We start from the raw sequence: 19,281 nt of genomic DNA on the forward strand, positions 1-19,281 counted from the left end.
AGAGGGACAGCATTGGCCTCTCAACAAGACTACTCCTGGATCACGGGTGGATTCTGAACTTACCAAAATATCTCCTGGAACCAACGCAGAAGCTTCCTTTCCTGGGAATGATACTGGACACAGAGTCTCAGAGAGTGTTCCTTCCCCTGGATGAAGGCTATGGTAATTCAACCCGGATCTTGGTGCATCTGTGCATTCATCTTCTGGGGAAAAGGGTGACCTCTTACGGGGCACTTCAGTATGGAAGGTTTCATGCAAGGCCCTTCCGGCTAGATCATTGGACAAATGGTCCGGATCGCATCTGCACAAGCACCAGAGGATTCGTCTGTCACCAAAAGCCAGGATCTCCCTTCTGTGGTGGCTACAGACTTCTCACATCATTGAGTGTCGGAGGATCGGTATTCAGAATTGGATTCTGCTAACCACAGACGCAAGCCTCAGAGGTTGGGTAGCAGTCACCCAGGGGGCACAGTTTCAAGGAAGATGGTCAAGTCAGGAAGTCATCCTTCCAATAAACATCCTGGAACTCGGGCTATCTACAACGCCCTTCTGCATCTCTACTTCGGGATCAGGCAATTCAAATCCAGTCGGACAATGTGACGGTGATAACATACATAAACAGACAGGGTGAAACGAAAAGCAAAGCAGCAATGTCAGAGGCGTCAAGAATTCACCTCTGGGTGGAAAAACACGGCGTGGTGTTGTTGGCGGTCTTTTTTCCGGGAGTAGACAACTGGGAAGCAGACTTCCTGATCAGGCACGACCTGCTCTCGGTGGAGTGGGGCCTTCACCCGGAGGTGCTACAGTGGTTGACACGTTGGTGGGGATATCCACAGATCGACATGATGGCCTCTCGACTCAACAAGAAGCTCAAGCAGTATTGTTCCAGGTCGAGAGACCCACAAGCAGTGGCGGTAGACGATCTGACAACTTTGTGGGTCTACCAGCTGGTGTACGTGTTTCCTCCACTTCCTCTGATCCGAAGAATTCTAAAGAGAATAAAAAGGGAAAGGGTTCAAGCAATCCTCATTGCTCCAGACTGGCCACAAAGGGCCTGGTATGCGGATCTTCTCGACATGCTGATCAAAGATCCGTGGCCTCTTCATGAGGATCTTCTGCAGCAGAGCCCGTTCATCTATCAAGACTTACCGCAGCTACATTTAACGGCATGAAAGTTGAACGGTTGATTCTAGCCAGGAGAGGGATTCCTGACAAGGTCATCCTGACTATGATCCAAACCAGGAAGGGGGTAACGTCTGACTATTACCACCGTATGTGGAAGAAGTAAGTCTCTTGGCGTGAGAGCAGACAATATTCTGCAGTGGAATTTCATCTGGGATGTCTCCTGCTTTTTCTGCAGTCGGGAGTAGATGTGGGACTATGGCTTGGCTCCATAAAAGTTCCGGCCTTGTCTATTTTCTTTCAGAAACAATTGGCTTCTCTCCCTGAGGTCCAGACATTCTTGAAAGGTGTTCTACGCATGCCTCCCACGGCACCTTGGGATCTCAATTTGGTGCTGCAATTCCTCCAATCGAACTGGTTTGAATCGTTACAGGAGGTTGACGTAAAGTACCTTATGTGGAAGACTGTCATGCTGTTGGCCTTGGCTTCAGCAAGACGTGTGTCGGAGCTAGGGGCGTTGTCTCACAAGAGTCCCTACTTAATTTTCCATGAGGATAGAGCTGAACTCAGAACTCAGCAGCAATTTCTTCCTAAGGTGATGTCCGCGTTTCACATCAAGCAACCTATTGTGGTTCCGGCTGTTACGGACACATCTGCTTCTACAAAGTCTTTGGATGTTGTGAGGGCTTTGAAGGTGTATGTAAAGAGAACAGCTTGTCACAGGAAATCCGACTCACTGTTCGTTCTCTATGATCCCAATAAAATTGCGTGTCCTGCTTCAAAGCAGTTAATTGCACGCTGGATCAGGCTCACTATCCAGCATGCTTATTCCATGGCAGGCTTGCCAGTTCCAAAGTCTGTACAGGCCCACTCTACTAGGTCGGTGGGTTCTTATTGGTCGGCTACCCGGGGTGTCTCGGCTATGCAGCTCTGCCGAGCAGGTACTTGGTCTGGTTCAAATTTGTTTGCTAAGTTTTACAAGTTCAATACTTTGGGGTATATGCAATTGCGGTCGAATTCCCGAAATTGTCGAATTTCGGGTCATTTTCGACCCAAAAAAAAATTTGCCTATGCAATTCAGTGCTTTCCGACCAAAAAACGGACTTTCAAAATTCGACTTTTTGAAATTCGAATTTTTGCAAATTCGACTTTTCTGCAATGATACAAGTGCTGCAATTCGACCAAAGCATATTCAATTCAAGTTTGGAAATTCGACAGCAGTGCTTTTAGACAGCAAATTCGTCTTTTTCAATCCGCCACACTTTGGAGGGTGAAAACAATAAAAAAAATTTAAACATGTTTTTTTTGGTGTTTATTTTTTTAGGAATAGCATATCTATTTATATTAGAAGGGATTAGGTACTTTTTTTTTTTTTGGGGGAGGCACAAATATTATTTATATTTTTTTAATTTTTTTTTTTTTTTGCTGGAACGGTAAAATCCTTAAAAAAAATGGCGTGGGGTCCCCCCTCCAAAGCATAACCAGCCTCGGGCTCTTCGAGCTGGTCCTGGTTCTAAAAATGCGGGGAAAAAATTGACAGGGGATCCCCGTATTTTTAAAACCAGCACCGGGCTCTGCGCCTGGTGCTGGTGCCAAAAATACGGGGGACAAAACGAGCAGGGGTCCCCCATATTTTTAACACCAGCATCGGGCTCCACTAGCTGGACAGATAATGCCACAGCCGGGGGTCACTTTTATGCCGTGCCCTGCGGCCGTGGCATTAAATATCCAACTAGTCACCCCTGGCCGGGGTACCCTGGGGGAGTGGGGACCCCTTCAATCAAGGGGTCCCCCCCCCAGCCACCCAAGGGCCAGGGGTGAAGCCCGAGGCTGTCCCCCCCATCCAATGGGCTGCGAATGGGGGGGCTGATAGCCTTTTGTGATAATAAAAAGATATTGTTTTTTCCAGTAGTACTACAAGTCCCAGCAAGCCTCCCCCGCAAGCTGGTACTTGGAGAACCACAAGTACCAGCATGCGGGAGAAAAACGGGCCCGCTGGTACCTGTAGTACTACTGGGAAAAAAATACCCAAATAAAAACAGGACACACACACCGTCGACAGTAAAACTTTATTTCATACGTCGACACACACATACTTACCTATGTTCACACGCCGACATCGGTCCTCTTCTCCATGTAGAATCCACGGATACCTGAAAAGAAAAGTTCAATATACTCACCTCAGCCATGGTCCAGAGATACATCCACGTACTTGGCAAAAAAACAAAGCGAACACCCGCTCCATGCCGGACTGAAAGGGGTCCCATGCTGACACATCAGACCCCTTTCCACGAATGAGACCTGTCAGTGACAGCTGTCACATAAAGGTCTCTAAAGCCAATCAGGAAGCGCAACTTCGTTGCGCTCACCTGATTGGCTGTGCGCTGTCTGAACTCAGACAGCGCATCACACAGCTCCGTCCATTATATTCAATGGTGGGAACTTAGCGGCTAGCGGTGAGGTCACCCGCCGGTCAGCCGCTGACCGCGGGTTAACCCCCCCGCTACCCGCAAAGTTCCCACCATTGAAAGTAATGGAGCGGCTTTGCGATGCGCTGTCACAGCACAGACAGCGCACAGCCAATCAGGTGAGCGCCACGGAAGTAGCGCTTCCTGATTGGCTGAAGGGACTTCAGTGACAGGAGTCACGTGATGTCCCGGCATTCGGGAGAAAGGGGTCTGATGTGAAAGCATGGGACCCCTTTCTTAGTCCGGTGGATCGGTGTTCGTTTTTTTTTTTTTTGCCAAGTACGTGGATTATCTCTGGACCTGGATTTACCTCTGGACGCTGGAAGGTGAGTATAATTTTTTCACAGGTACCGTGGCAGTCGGCGTGTCAACATAGGTAAGTATGTGTGTGTCGGTAGTGTGTAATAAAGTTTTACTATCAAGGTGTGTGTGTACTGTTTTTATTTGGGTATTTTTTTTCCAGTAATACTACAGGTACCAGCGGGCCCGTTTTTCTCCCGCATGCTGGTACTTGTGGTTCTCCAAGTACCAGCTTGCGGGGGAGGCTTGCTGGGACTTGTAGTACTACTGGAAAAAACAATATCTTTTTATTATCACAAAAGGCTATCAGCCCCCCCATCCGCAGCCCATTGGATGGGGGGGGACAGCCTCGGGCTTCACCCCTGGCCCTTGGGTGGCTGGGGGGGGGGGACCCCTTGATTGAAGGGGTCCCCACTCCCCCAGGGTACCCCGGCCAGGGGTGACTAGTTGGATATTTAATGCCACGGCCGCAGGGCACGGCATAAAAGTGACCCCCGGCTGTGGCATTATCTGTCCAGCTAGTGGAGCCCGATGCTGGTGTTAAAAATACGGGGGACCCCTACTCTTTTTGTCCCCCGTATTTTTGGCACCAGCACCAGGCACAGAGCCCGGTGCTGGTTTTAAAAATACGGGGGATCCCTGCCCAATTTTTCCCCTGCATTTTTAGAACCAGGACCAGCTCGAAGAACCCGAGGCTGGTTATGCTTTGGAGGGGGGACCCCACGCCATTTTTTTTTCCGGGTTTTTCCCGTTTTTTAAAATCGCGGCAAAATCCGCCAAATCGGCCGATTTTCGCCCGCGATTCTGGCGAACCCGTTTTTCATTGAATATGGTGAATTCCGGCAGCCACCTGCCGGAATTCACCTGGCAAATTGAGCCGAATTAAAAAACGGCGAAAAATTGCCGCGATTCGCAGTGAATTGCATATACCCCTTTGGCCTCTGAGGACCTTCAGTTTGGTCAATCAGTTCTGCAGGAATTTCAGCACTCTCCCACCCAGTTAGGGAGCTTTGGTACTTCCCCATGGTATTAAATGGAATCCCAGTATCCCCTAGGATGTAAGAGAAAATAGGATTTTAATTAGAGATGAGCGGGTTCGGTTTCTCTGAATCCGAACCCGCCAGAACTTCATGTTTTTTTTCACGGGTCCGAGCGACTCGGATCTTCCCGCCTTGCTCGGTTAACCCGAGCGCGCCCGAACGTCATCATGACGCTGTCGGATTCTCGCGAGGCTCGGATTCTATCGCGAGACTCGGATTCTATATAAGGAGCCGCGCGTCGCCGCCATTTTCACACGTGCATTGAGATTGATAGGGAGAGGACGTGGCTGGCGTCCTCTCCGTTTAGAATAGATTAGAGAGACACTTGATTTACTAATTTTGGGGAGCATTAGGAGTACTCAGTACAGTGCAGAGTTTTGCTGATAGTGACCACCAGTTTTATTTATAATCCGTTCTCTGCCTGAAAAAAGCGATACACAGCACACAGTGACTCAGTCACATACCATATCTGTGTGCACTGCTCAGGCTCAGGCCAGTGTGCTGCATCATCTATTATCTATATATAATATTATATATATCTGTCTGACTGCTCAGCTCACACAGCTTATAATTGTGGGGGAGACTGGGGAGCACTACTGCAGTGCCAGTTATAGGTTATAGCAGGAGCCAGGAGTACATAATATATTATATAGTGAGTGACCACCAGACACACAGTGCAGTTTATTTAATATATCCGTTCTCTGCCTGAAAAAAGCGATACACACAGTGACTCAGTCAGTCACATACCATATCTGTGTGCACTGCTCAGGCTCAGGCCAGTGTGCTGCATCATCTATATATATTATATATCTGTCTGACTGCTCAGCTCACACAGCTTATAATTGTGGGGGAGACTGGGGAGCACTACTGCAGTGCCAGTTATAGGTTATAGCAGGAGCCAGGAGTACATAATATTATATTAAAATTAAACAGTGCACACTTTTGCTGCAGGAGTGCCACTGCCAGTGTGACTAGTGACCAGTGACCTGACCACCAGTATATATAATATTAGTAGTATACTATCTCTTTATCAACCAGTCTATATTAGCAGCAGACACAGTACAGTGCGGTAGTTCACGGCTGTGGCTACCTCTGTGTCGGCACTCGGCAGCCCGTCCATAATTGTATATACCACCTAACCGTGGTTTTTTTTTCTTTCTTTATACATACATACTAGTTACGAGTATACTATCTCTTTATCAACCAGTCTATATTAGCAGCAGACACAGTACAGTGCGGTAGTTCACGGCTGTGGCTACCTCTGTGTCGGCACTCGGCAGCCCGTCCATAATTGTATATACCACCTAACCGTGTTTTTTTTTTCTTTCTTTATACATACATACTAGTTACGAGTATACTATCTCTTTATCAACCAGTCTATATATTAGCAGCAGACACAGTACAGTGCGGTAGTTCACGGCTGTGGCTACCTCTGTGTCGGCACTCGGCAGCCCGTCCATAATTGTATATACCACCTAACCGTGGTTTTTTTTTCTTTCTTTATACATACATACTAGTTACGAGTATACTATCTCTTTATCAACCAGTCTATATATTAGCAGCAGACACAGTACAGTGCGGTAGTTCACGGCTGTGGCTACCTCTGTGTCGGCACTCGGCAGCCCGTCCATAATTGTATATACCACCTAACCGTGGTTTTTTTTTCTTTCTTTATACATACATACTAGTTACGAGTATACTATCTCTTTATCAACCAGTCTATATTAGCAGCAGACACAGTACAGTGCGGTAGTTCACGGCTGTGGCTACCTCTGTGTCGGCACTCGGCAGCCCGTCCATAATTGTATATACCACCTAACCGTGTTTTTTTTTTCTTTCTTTATACATACATACTAGTTACGAGTATACTATCTCTTTATCAACCAGTCTATATATTAGCAGCAGACACAGTACAGTGCGGTAGTTCACGGCTGTGGCTACCTCTGTGTCGGCACTCGGCAGCCCGTCCATAATTGTATATACCACCTAACCGTGGTTTTTTTTTCTTTCTTTATACATACATACTAGTTACGAGTATACTATCTCTTTATCAACCAGTCTATATATTAGCAGCAGACACAGTACAGTGCGGTAGTTCACGGCTGTGGCTACCTCTGTGTCGGCACTCGGCAGCCCGTCCATAATTGTATACTAGTATCCAATCCATCCATCTCCATTGTTTACCTGAGGTGCCTTTTAGTTGTGCCTATTAAAATATGGAGAACAAAAATGTTGAGGTTCCAAAATTAGGGAAAGATCAAGATCCACTTCCACCTCGTGCTGAAGCTGCTGCCACTAGTCATGGCCGAGACGATGAAATGCCAGCAACGTCGTCTGCCAAGGCCGATGCCCAATGTCATAGTACAGAGCATGTCAAATCCAAAACACCAAATATCAGTAAAAAAAGGACTCCAAAACCTAAAATAAAATTGTCGGAGGAGAAGCGTAAACTTGCCAATATGCCATTTACCACACGGAGTGGCAAGGAACGGCTGAGGCCCTGGCCTATGTTCATGGCTAGTGGTTCAGCTTCACATGAGGATGGAAGCACTCAGCCTCTCGCTAGAAAAATGAAAAGACTCAAGCTGGCAAAAGCAGCACAGCAAAGAACTGTGCATTCTTCGAAATCCCAAATCCACAAGGAGAGTCCAATTGTGTCGGTTGCGATGCCTGACCTTGCCAACACTGGACGTGAAGAGCATGCGCCTTCCACCATTTGCACGCCCCCTGCAAGTGCTGGAAGGAGCACCCGCAGTCCAGTTCCTGATAGTCAGATTGAAGATGTCAGTGTTGAAGTACACCAGGATGAGGAGGATATGGGTGTTGCTGGCGCTGGGGAGGAAATTGACCAGGAGGATTCTGATGGTGAGGTGGTTTGTTTAAGTCAGGCACCCGGGGAGACACCTGTTGTCCGTGGGAGGAATATGGCCGTTGACATGCCAGGTGAAAATACCAAAAAAATCAGCTCTTCGGTGTGGAGGTATTTCACCAGAAATGCGGACAACAGGTGTCAAGCCGTGTGTTCCCTTTGTCAAGCTGTAATAAGTAGGGGTAAGGACGTTAACCACCTCGGAACATCCTCCCTTATACGTCACCTGCAGCGCATTCATAATAAGTCAGTGACAAGTTCAAAAACTTTGGGTGACAGCGGAAGCAGTCCACTGACCAGTAAATCCCTTCCTCTTGTAACCAAGCTCACGCAAACCACCCCACCAACTCCCTCAGTGTCAATTTCCTCCTTCCCCAGGAATGCCAATAGTCCTGCAGGCCATGTCACTGGCAATTCTGACGAGTCCTCTCCTGCCTGGGATTCCTCCGATGCATCCTTGCGTGTAACGCCTACTGCTGCTGGCGCTGCTGTTGTTGCCGCTGGGAGTCGATGGTCATCCCAGAGGGGAAGTCGTAAGCCCACTTGTACTACTTCCAGTAAGCAATTGACTGTTCAACAGTCCTTTGCGAGGAAGATGAAATATCACAGCAGTCATCCTACTGCAAAGCGGATAACTGAGTCCTTGACAACTATGTTGGTGTTAGACGTGCGTCCGGTATCCGCCGTTAGTTCACAGGGAACTAGACAATTTATTGAGGCAGTGTGCCCCCGTTACCAAATACCATCTAGGTTCCACTTCTCTAGGCAGGCGATACCGAGAATGTACACGGACGTCAGAAAAAGACTCACCAGTGTCCTAAAAAATGCAGTTGTACCCAATGTCCACTTAACCACGGACATGTGGACAAGTGGAGCAGGGCAGGGTCAGGACTATATGACTGTGACAGCCCACTGGGTAGATGTATGGACTCCCGCCGCAAGAACAGCAGCGGCGGCACCAGTAGCAGCATCTCGCAAACGCCAACTCTTTCCTAGGCAGGCTACGCTTTGTATCACCGCTTTCCAGAATACGCACACAGCTGAAAACCTCTTACGGCAACTGAGGAAGATCATCGCGGAATGGCTTACCCCAATTGGACTCTCCTGTGGATTTGTGGCATCGGACAACGCCAGCAATATTGTGTGTGCATTAAATATGGGCAAATTCCAGCACGTCCCATGTTTTGCACATACCTTGAATTTGGTGGTGCAGAATTTTTTAAAAAACGACAGGGGCGTGCAAGAGATGCTGTCGGTGGCCAGAAAAATTGCGGGACACTTTCGGCGTACAGGCACCACGTACAGAAGACTGGAGCACCACCAAAAACTACTGAACCTGCCCTGCCATCATCTGAAGCAAGAAGTGTTAACGAGGTGGAATTCAACCCTCTATATGCTTCAGAGGTTGGAGGAGCAGCAAAAGGCCATTCAAGCCTATACAATTGAGCACGATATAGTAGGTGGAATGCACCTGTCTCAAGTGCAGTGGAGAATGATTTCAACGTTGTGCAAGGTTCTGATGCCCTTTGAACTTGCCACACGTGAAGTCAGTTCAGACACTGCCTGCCTGAGTCAGGTCATTCCCCTCATCAGGCTTTTGCAGAAGAAGCTGGAGGCATTGAAGAAGGAGCTAAAAGGGAGCGATTCCGCTAGGCATGTGGGACTTGTGGATGCAGCCCTTAATTCGCTTAACAAGGATTCACGGGTGGTCAATCTGTTGAAATCAGAGCACTACATTTTGGCCACCGTGCTCGATCCTAGATTTAAAGCCTACCTTGGATCTCTCTTTCCGGCAGACACAGGTCTGCTGGGGTTGAAAGACCTGCTGGTGACAAAATTGTCAAGTCAAGCGGAACGCGACCTGTCAACATCTCCTCCTTCACATTCTCCCGCTACTGGGGGTGCGAGGAAAAGGCTCAGAATTCCGAGCCCACCCGCTGGCAGTGATGCAGGGCAGTCTGGAGCGACTGCTGATGCTGACATCTGGTCCGGACTGAAGGACCTGACAACGATTACGGACATGTCGTCTACTGTCACTGCATATGATTCTCTCAACATTGATAGAATGGTGGAGGATTATATGAGTGACCGCATCCAAGTAGGCACGTCACACAGTCCGTACTTATACTGGCAGGAAAAAGAGGCAATTTGGAGGCCCTTGCACAAACTGGCTTTATTCTACCTAAGTTGCCCTCCCACAAGTGTGTACTCCGAAAGAGTGTTTAGTGCCGCCGCTCACCTTGTCAGCAATCGGCGTACGAGGTTACATCCAGAAAATGTGGAGAAGATGATGTTCATTAAAATGAATTATAATCAATTCCTCCGCGGAGACATTGACCAGCAGCAATTGCCTCCACAAAGTACACAGGGAGCTGAGATGGTGGATTCCAGTGGGGACGAATTGATAATCTGTGAGGAGGGGGATGTACACGGTGATATATCGGAGGGTGAAGATGAGGTGGACATCTTGCCTCTGTAGAGCCAGTTTGTGCAAGGAGAGATTAATTGCTTCTTTTTTGGGGGGGGGTCCAAACCAACCCGTCATATCAGTCACAGTCGTGTGGCAGACCCTGTCACTGAAATGATGGGTTGGTTAAAGTGTGCATGTCCTGTTTTGTTTATACAACATAAGGGTGGGTGGGAGGGCCCAAGGACAATTCCATCTTGCACCTCTTTTTTCTTTTCTTTTTCTTTGCATCATGTGCTGATTGGGGAGGGTTTTTTGGAAGGGACATCCTGCGTGACACTGCAGTGCCACTCCTAGATGGGCCCGGTGTTTGTGTCGGCCACTAGGGTCGCTAATCTTACTCACACAGTCAGCTACCTCATTGCGCCTCTTTTTTTCTTTGCGTCATGTGCTGTTTGGGGAGGGTTTTTTGGAAGGGACATCCTGCGTGACACTGCAGTGCCACTCCTAGATGGGCCCGGTGTTTGTGTCGGCCACTAGGGTCACTAATCTTACTCACACAGCTACCTCATTGCGCCTCTTTTTTTCTTTGCGTCATGTGCTGTTTGGGGAGGGTTTTTTGGAAGGGACATCCTGCGTGACACTGCAGTGCCACTCCTAGATGGGCCCGGTGTTTGTGTCGGCCACTAGGGTCGCTTATCTTACTCACACAGCGACCTCGGTGCAAATTTTAGGACTAAAAATAATATTGTGAGGTGTGAGGTATTCAGAATAGACTGAAAATGAGTGTAAATTATGTTTTTTGAGGTTAATAATACTTTGGGATCAAAATGACCCCCAAATTCTATGATTTAAGCTGTTTTTTAGTGTTTTTTGAAAAAAACACCCGAATCCAAAACACACCCGAATCCGACAAAAAAAATTCGGTGAGGTTTTGCCAAAACGCGTTCGAACCCAAAACACGGCCGCGGAACCGAACCCAAAACCAAAACACAAAACCCGAAAAATTTCAGGCGCTCATCTCTAATTTTAATTACCTACCAGTAAATCCTTTTCTCATAGTCCGTAGGGGATACTGGATGCCCGCCCGGTGTTTCGTTCTTCCTGCACTGTTACTTGGTTCAGTAATGTTGTTTGGTTCAGCTGTTGCAGTTCCTGTTTTCAAGTTTGGTTAGCATGACTTTCCTCTTGTTCTGTGTGTGCTGGTTCGTAATCTCACCACTTTCCTTATCTATCCTTCTCTCAAAGTATGTCCGTCTCCTCGAGCACAGTTTCCTGGACTGAGTCTGGTAGGAGGGGCATAGAGGGAGGAGTTAGCGCACACTATCAAATTCTTAAAGTGCCCAAGGATCCTAGTGGACCCACCTATACCCCATGGTACTAAGTGGAATCCCAGTATCCCCTGCGGACTACGAGAAAAGGATTTACCAGTAGGTAATTAAAATCCTATTTTTAGTCTACTGCAATACCTTCATTGGAATGCATTGCATACTCAGGGGTCTATTTAAATAACAGTTAAATCTGTACAGTAAACATCTCACCGCTCTTTGCAATATTTTCAGTGAGAATAATGTTAATATTTATATATTTTATACTGCTTGGACAGACCAAGTGCTGACGAGCCCTGTATCAGGGAAGATCTGACGTGTTCTGCATTAGCAAAAGTGTCACTAACATAACTGTCAGGTTGTTAGTGTCGTCTTTCGCAAATGCAGAACACGCCCTGGCAACGAGCAGGTAATTTAAAAGTAATTAGAAGCCTTACTGTAGAGCATAATGTATCACGGGCATTGCGGTTTGTGGCATAATATGGTGCAGGGGGCATAATATGTGAAAGGGGCATTACTATGTGGGGATTAATATGGTGGAATTTATTTTTTTCCTCTGTGGTGGGCGAGGTCTGTTGGTGCAGGGTCAAAAACTGGGGTTTAAGGTAGTCTTTTCCTGCGAGGCCACACCCATTTTAGCAAGATCACGTCCATTTTAATGCTTCCACACCCCGGAGGCACGTGAAAATTTGTGTTTTTTAGACTAATCGGGGAGGGGGGGTGTGCGCACATTTTTGAATGTCAATGAGGGGGGTGCGCATTTTTAAATCTCACACTGGGAGCCAAATTGTCTAGAAACAGTCCTGTCCATGGCTTAGTTTGAAGCTCTTGATAGCCTGTTGCTTTACTTCCAACCATTAAGTGTTAAATTGCATATCATCACTACCTCTCGCTTCATTTGCTGGCATGGAAGATTACATTTTATTTTTGCTGAATGCCATAAACGTCCCACCTTACTCGGATCCCAAAATTGTAAAGGCCACATACAGCAACCTCTGCACATACCTTTCATGTTTATCAAATTTTGAATAATTTTGTGTACTTGTTTACATTTTCCTAGTCGTAATGCACACACAGAGGTGTCTATTCATCATCCCTTAATTTATTCAAAATCAGGTAAAAGTCAACATTTTAACCTACTTTTGTATAAATCAGGTGTCAGGGCAATTTATTAACCATATAATGCTGGTTACATTTCTCCTCTGATAATTGTCACACGCTCCATACTTTATTATGGGGGGATTTGGAAATTGTATCATTCATCAAGGTCCGTAAAAACATTTTTTTTCAGTATTAGTGTGTGAAACTGTATGCCATTTTGAGATGGCATACACTGCAGCCGCTGATAGAGTGCACAAGCTGGCAATTACACATAAGTTTGTGCAGCAGAATGATGTCCCTGCTGTCTCCGCACTACTGCCGGCTAAGTGCCCCCTGTGCCCACTTCCTGCATGCACCATTTCCTAGCTCCTGCCCGCTGTGTGCACACAGCTGGTGTTAGCTAGCAATTCCAATACTTCAGGTACCTTGAAGACTGGGCAGCTGTGGTGTGGCTGCTGTGGCTCATGATGTTCCTCATTGCCACTGCCTGTCAGTAGTAGAGCAAGTACAGACAATATGGAACAGCTCATCAGGACCCGACCCAGTGATGGTAGGGTGGCTGCGGCTGGCACTTACAGAACAGCTGATGTCCGGCTGAAGTAAAGCTTTGCAGTACTTTAGTCTTACTTTCCGGCAATTAATATTGCTATTTATTACTGCTGCCAGCCTCCGTCCCTCCTCCTGGCTTCACTGACCACTCTTCCATCCTCCTCCATCGCTTCCTGTAAGTGTTTACCCATATAAATATAACTATATTAGATAGATAGATAGATAGATAGATAGATAGATAGATAGATAGATAGATAGATAGATAGATAGATAGATTAGTTGTCAATGCGCATGCACAACCTGAAAACTGATGGCGAGAGACAGAGTAGAAGGGGAAAAGTCTCTTACTTCCAAAAAAAGCTCTCTGCAGAAAGAGCAGCTTTTTGGAAGTGATCACTTAAGGAGAGTCTGATGAATTAGTTTTATGTAAAACAAAAATGAGAATTTAAAACTAAACTATCAGAGCTGAGATTTCATGATGTATATGGACCAAAGTACTTTTTGTTATCAGTAATGAGGAATCCCTAAAATAGCCTTAACAGGATGAACACTTTTGCTATGACATTTCAAAGTTTTTCCAACAGATAGAAACGGTATACAGTAATTTTAATTAAATATATGCTTTTATTTCATCACTGATCTGATATCCAGTTAATAAGAATATTTAACAACTTTATATAATTGCTATAATGTGTATTTAGAAGATGGTCATCTTGTATGCCTTACTGTCTGTATTATATGCTGTTTATATAGTAGATTTTGCAATTGAGATACTCATAGTCTCCAGGGTGCCTCATCAGTGTCAACCGATGACTGATGACATCATCCCTGGCTGCAGGCAGTGAGCAGTTTAGTGTGCATTCACTTGGTTGTGGGATTATATAACATAAAATGTTTTGCATTGAAATATTATTAAATTAAACTGAAAGTGTTGGCAGAATCATTTATTAAGTATTGTATTTGAGTATTGTATTGTGCATAAACTACCAAAGAACCTTTTAAAATGTTGAAGTTTTTATGTAAATTTACACAGATTCATATCATATCATATCATATCAAAGTGCACTTAAGAAATTAATTATAATAATTACATTTAAAGCCCTTTTTTTGCTGCTTAAGCCATCCTGCATAGGGACTATTCTCCTATCACTATTGCACTCTAAAAATGTACATAGCAGAGGTGTTGGGTAGTACAAAATGTCTTATTACTTAAAAAGTAACTGATTCTTTTTCTGTTTATTACCAATCTTAATTTTGTAGGTCTTTTTTTATTAATATAATCTAATACTGATAGATCATAACTATGATGTACAAACATATAACTCAGCAAACCTGGGTCAAGCATGTACAGAGGGGACCTGAATTGTTTAGTACTTGTCACAACTGAGGGTTTAGGCTGACGGGAGGAAGCCTCAGTTGTAGGGGGTGAAATGAAATCAAACTTAGATGATTTAATCAGACCCCTGGACATGTAGGTGTGGAAGGAAACCCGAAGGTGTGACCATGACAAGCAGGTTAAAAGTCAAATGAAAGTTTATTAAACAGACTCCGTATAATCACAACAGCGTTCACAGTCAGAATTAGCAGTGGCAGATAATACAGTTCCTGGATCACTAAACCATAAAAGGTATAACAGGGCACTGGTAGGTTGCAGAACAGATGTTATAGTCCTTGGGTAGAATAACCTTACCAGGCCAGGCTGTAGTAGTGGAGACAACCGAGGAACACGCCAGTAGTAGGTGTATGAGATGATGCTGGTAACTGGAATGCACTGTAGGAGTCACTGGACGGAACCAGCCAGATGGTGGAGACACGGAGTTAAAACTAAAAGATGCTAGGGTGCGTGGAAACAGATGAAATGAAGAGTGGTTACCGGTGGTAGTGGATACTGCTGGTAAGTAGAAATCCGCTGGGAGAACACCGGCTCTTTAAGGAGGTTGAATTCTGTTGGAAGCAGGTTGCTGGAAACAGATGGGTTAATAGCTGAAAGCTTGGAAGCTGGAAGCAAACGAGGTAATAGCTGAAAGCTGGATCAGTCACAGAGGATTGCAAAGTCAGGCTGCACCGCAGGATGGAAAGCAGGTGCGGGTCTCTTTGTGGATGCTGGAGACAGGAGCTGGAACCTGGAGAAACAAGCCACAGGAGAGAGAGACTGGAACAAGGTATGACATTCAAAGCACTGACCTCTATCTGGCCCAGACACAGGATACTTATACCTGCTGCTATGCAGGCATTGGCTGGGCAATTATGCAGATTCCAGAGACGGTGGATTGGAGGAATTGGAGCATGTGATCAAATCCAACATGGCTGCGCCCATGCTGGAACCTGGAGGGAAAACTGGTTTGAAATGAAATGTGCTAACATAATGATAATGGCGGCGCCGGCCGCGGAGGACAGGAGACGCCAGATGACAATTATATGCTGAGACACTTGGAGGGCAGCAGAGGCCGCGGCAGGCATGATACATGATTCTGAGAACCTGCAGCAATAACACAGTAACGGCGGCGGAGGCCGCGGAGGACGGGAGAAGCCATGTTGGATTCAAACATGGCGCCGCTGTGGTAGTGTCTCAGAATGACAGGAGGGATGTGCAGAGTGTTGACACAGATGAGATCCGGATTTGGAACACTGGGCCAGTCTCAGAAGACACCTAAACGGCAGGTAATGGCGTCCAGATACCCGGATCGTGACAGCACCCCCCCCTTTAGGAGTGGCCCCAGGACACTTCTTAGGCTTTAAAGGAAACTTTGAGTGGAAATTTCGGACCAAGGCAGGAGCATGGACGTCTGAGGCATTGGTCCAAGAGCGTTCTTCAGGACCATAGCCCTTCCAGTCAATGAGATACTGTAGCTGACCGTAACGGAAACGTGAGTCCAAAATCTTGGCCACCTCGTACTCGACTCCCCGTTGAGTCTGAACTTTGGGAGCTGGAGGAAGTGCGGAATGAAACCGATTTAGGATCAGCGGTTTCAGCAAGGAAACATGAAATGTCCTGGGTATTTTCAAGAAGGGTGGTAACTGTAATCTGTAGGCAACAGAATTGATGACTTGTTCAATCTTGAAGGGACCGATGTAGCGAGGTGCAAATTTCATGCTGGGAACTCTCAACCTCAAATTCTTCGTGGACAACCACACACGATCACCCACCTTGAGAGCAGGAACCGCTCTACGCTTCCTATCGGCAAACTTCTTATACCTGGATGAGGATTTAAGCAGGGCTGCGCGGATGTTCCTCCAGTTATTTGAAAACTGACGCAAGGTGACATCCACTGCTGGAACAGAAGTTGCGGGAAGCGGTTGGAATTCTGGGACTTTAGGGTGGAATCCATAATTAATGAAGAATGGTGTAGAAGAAGATGAGGAATGGTATTGATTGTTGTGGCTGAACTCGGCCCAAGGAAGGAGTTGAACCCAGTCATCTTGAGAGGAAGACACATATATACGGAGGAAGGCCTCCAAGTCCTGATTCACCCTCTCGGTTTGACCATTGGTCTGAGGATGGTAAGCCGTGGAAAACTTTAACTTGACTTGGAGGGCTTGACACAAACTTCGCCAAAATTTGGCTACAAATTGTACTTCACGATCCGAGATGATCTCTTCAGGAAGACCGTGAAGTCGGAAGATCTCTTGTATAAATACTTGAGCCAACTTGGAAGCTGATGGAAGACCGGTGAGAGGGATGAAATGTGCCATCTTGGTGAACCGGTCAACTACCACCCAGATGGTATTAAACTTGTTGCAGATAGGTAGATCGGAAACAAAGTCCATCGACAAATGGGTCCATGGTCGACGGGGAACAGATAATGGAACCAGTTGCCCCGCAGGCGACTGGCGGGAGACTTTGTGTTGGGCACACTTTGGGCAGGAGGCAATAAATTCCATAACGTCCTTCTTCAGAGTTGGCCACCAGTAGGACCTAGAAATAAATTCAAGGGTTTTCTGAATGCCTGTATGTCCAGCAAAACGGGAAGCATGGGCCCAATGCATGAGCTTCTTCCTTAGAACTGGCTTAACAAAACTTTTCCCTGGTGGAGGCGTAGAGTCCATCCCTACCGTGGAGAATGCCAACGGATTAATAATAGGATGCTTGTCTGCAGACTCTGACTCATTTTCTTGCTCCCATGAGCGGGAAAGGGCATCGGCCTTACGATTCTGAGAACCCGGACAGGACTGGAGTTTAAAGTCAAACCTAGAGAAGAAAAGTGCCCATCTGGCCTGACGAGGATTCAGACATTGTGCGCCTTTGAGATATAAAAGATTTTTGTGGTCGGTAAGTATGGTGATTGAGTGGGAAGCTCCCTCCAACAGGTATCTCCACTCCTCCAGAGCAAGCTTGATGGCCAGCAACTCCTGATCGCCAATGGCATAGTTGCGCTCAGCTGGGGAGAACTTCCGGGAGAAGAAACTGCAAGGATGTAGAAGTCCATCTTTGGCCCTCTGGGATAACACTGCTCCTACTCCAACGGAGGAGGCATCTACCTCTAAGATAAAAGGAGAGTCGGTGTCGGGCTGTTTCAGAACTGGTGCAGAGATGAACCGTTGCTTCAGAAGGTGAAAGGCTTGTGTAGCTTCCTCGGACCACTTGGACAGATTAGCACCTTTCTTGGTTAATGCAGTGATAGGCGCCACAATGGTGGAAAAGTCTTGTATAAATTTTCTATAATAATTGGCGAACCCTAAGAACCTCTGGACCCCTTTGAGGGTTAAGGGTATAGGCCAATTCTGGATTGCTTGGAGTTTCTCAGGATCCATCTCTAGTCCGGAACCGGACACAATGTAACCTAGAAACGGAATGGTTTTAACTTCAAACACACACTTCTCCAATTTACAATAGAGGTGATTGACACGGAGACGGGAAAGAACCTCTTTTACCCAGAAACGATGATCTTCGAGATTATTAGCAAAGATGAGGATGTCATCTAGATAAACCACGACATGGCGGTACAAGATGTCCCTGAAGATCTCATTCACGAAGTGCTGGAAGACTGCTGGAGCGTTGCTCAATCCAAAGGGCATGACGAGGTACTCATAATGTCCGTCACGGGTGTTAAAGGCGGTCTTCCACTCGTCACCCTCACGGATTCGGATGAGATTGTAGGCACCCCTCAAGTCCAGCTTTGTGAAAATGGTTGCACCACTAACTCTATCAAAGAGCTCGGTAATCAGGGGTAAAGGGTATCGGTTCTTGACGGTAATGTCGTTCAGACCTCTGTAGTCGATGCACGGACGCAGACCACCGTCTTTCTTCTTAACGAAGAAGAAGCCTGCGCCGGCTGGAGAAGAAGATGGTCGGATGAAACCCTTCGCCAGGTTCTCTTTGATGTACTCTTCCATGGAGTGTGTCTCAGGCAGAGACAACGGATAAGTTCGGCCTCGCGGTGGAACCTTCCCTGGAATGAGGTCGATTGGGCAGTCCCATTCTCTATGAGGAGGAAGGATATCAGCAGAGGCTTTACTGAACACGTCCGTGAAGTCTTGATATGGAGGAGGCGGAACATCAGATGACCTGGGGAAGGAAGAACAAACAGGAAGAACTTTGGCTAAACAAGTCTCAGCACAGGAGGGACCCCATGCCAGTATTTGCGTAGTCGTCCAGTCAATCGATGGGTTGTGGAGACGGAGCCATGGAAGGCCTAAAACCACTGGATGTGTGGCTCTTGGAATCACTAGAAAAGAAATATACTCAGAATGAAGAACTCCCACTCTCAGACGAACTGGAAGAGTCCTTAAGGAAATGACTGCGTCAAAAATCTTGCTGCCATCCACGGCAGTCAAAGAGATGGACGAGGACAGTCTCTCGGTGGGTAGGGACCACCGTTTAACATAAGCTTCGGTTATGAAATTCCCAGCTGCTCCGGAATCAAGGAGGGCAATGACGTTCCTGTAACGTTGAGCAATTTGGAGCGACACTGGGAGGTTACAATCATGAGGAGATGGAGAGGAGATCATTACTCCTAGCCGGCCCTCTCCTTGGCGAGCTAGGATCTGGAGTCCCGAACGTTTGGGACAGGCGTTGATAGTGTGCGACGGAGCTGCACAGTAGAGACATAGAGACTCGGAGAGGCGTCTTCGGCGCTCAGCGGGAGATAGACGGGAA

The sequence above is a fragment of the Pseudophryne corroboree genome, chromosome 5, assembly GCF_028390025.1.
Source record: "Pseudophryne corroboree isolate aPseCor3 chromosome 5, aPseCor3.hap2, whole genome shotgun sequence".
Lineage (NCBI taxonomy): Eukaryota > Metazoa > Chordata > Amphibia > Anura > Myobatrachidae > Pseudophryne > Pseudophryne corroboree.